Here is a 1,528-nt window from a genome sequence, read left to right as displayed (position 1 = left end):
AAATTAAAAGGTCTTATAACTCTAGGTATTATTAAGGGTAGTATATTTATAATTTTAAAAAAGTTTATTAGTTAAAATCTAAGCTTTATTTAAGTTATTAGTAAAAGGGTTTTAAATACTTTTAGATTATAAGAAAGAAAATAAACTTTAGATTTAATTAAGCTCTTTATTAATCTTAAAATACTACTCTTAATAAAGGTATTAGTTAAAATAAATATACCCTCTTTAGGTAAGGTATTTTAATTAGTATTAATTTTATAAAATTTTATCTTTTTAGTTATAAAATTATTATTTAGGAGCTCTTTAATATTAGAAGGGTATTTAAGGTTAAAGTTAGGTAGTAAGGAGTAGGTATAAAGATTTCTTATAATTTTATACTATTTCTTATCTATATTATCTAAGAAAATACTAATCTAGTATTTAAAATACTTTTATCTTTAATTAAAAAAGTAAAGATAATTCAAAATAAAGTAAATATTTATAACTACTTTCTAGATTTTAAATATAATATATCTAAAGAATATAAATATAAAAAGTTCTTTCTTTTATAAAATTATTATTTTTATCCTTAGTTTATTAATAAGTATATATTATAAAATAATATCTTATAATACTTAATTTCTAACCTTATCTTTAAAGAGGTTATTCTAGTTAACTTAATAAAATTCTAAACTAGTTTTAGTAAATAATACCTAGAAAACTAGACCCTTATAATTTATATTTATTTTATTAATTAAAATATTTAATTTATTACCTTATTATCTTTTAAAAAGTTTAGTTAATATATTATTAAAATAGCTTTATAATAATAATATTATATTATAAATAATAAAGTAATTATAAGACTAATTATTAACTTATTTATTAGTTAGTAAATAAATTATAAAAAATAAGTAAGGAAAATAAAGGTTAATAAGCTATTATCTAAATATTAGTCTAATTACCTTTACTTTTTTACTCTTCTCTTTATAAATAATATTAAAATACTAAAAGGTTCTTACTTTTTTATTAAATACTATTATAGCCTAATATATTTTATTATATAAGTTTTTATAAAATAAAAAGTTAATAATACTAATCTAAAACCTAATACCTAGTAGTTTAGTCTATTTTAACTATAAGTTATTAAAATAATATTTAAATAATACTTTTTTTTTATAATCTCCTAATTAATATTAAGTCTATTATAAGTATTTTATAAAATTCTTATTATAAGAATTAGGTATTCTTTAATTATAAATTTAAAAAGAATAACTATAATAAAGTTTCTAAAGCCTTAAACTATAATCCTAAGTATTATTAAGAGTCTTAATCTCTTAGTTTAGTTAGAGTTTATAAGTAATTTATATAATTAATAATATATAATAATATATTACTTTAAATCCTTTATTAAGATATTAAAAAAGTTTAGGACTTTTTTAAAGGACTTTTTAATATTTTCTTATTATAAGCTATTATAATTAAGAGGTTATATTAATTTATCTTCTAGCTAGTTAGCCCTTAAGAAGAAAATTAGTAGTAGTTATAA

Source organism: Beauveria bassiana (genome assembly GCF_000280675.1).
Source record: "Beauveria bassiana ARSEF 2860 unplaced genomic scaffold BBA_S00012, whole genome shotgun sequence".
NCBI lineage: Eukaryota > Fungi > Ascomycota > Sordariomycetes > Hypocreales > Cordycipitaceae > Beauveria > Beauveria bassiana.
The sequence above is the reverse complement of the archived record's forward strand: the minus strand, read 5'-3'. Positions refer to the sequence as shown.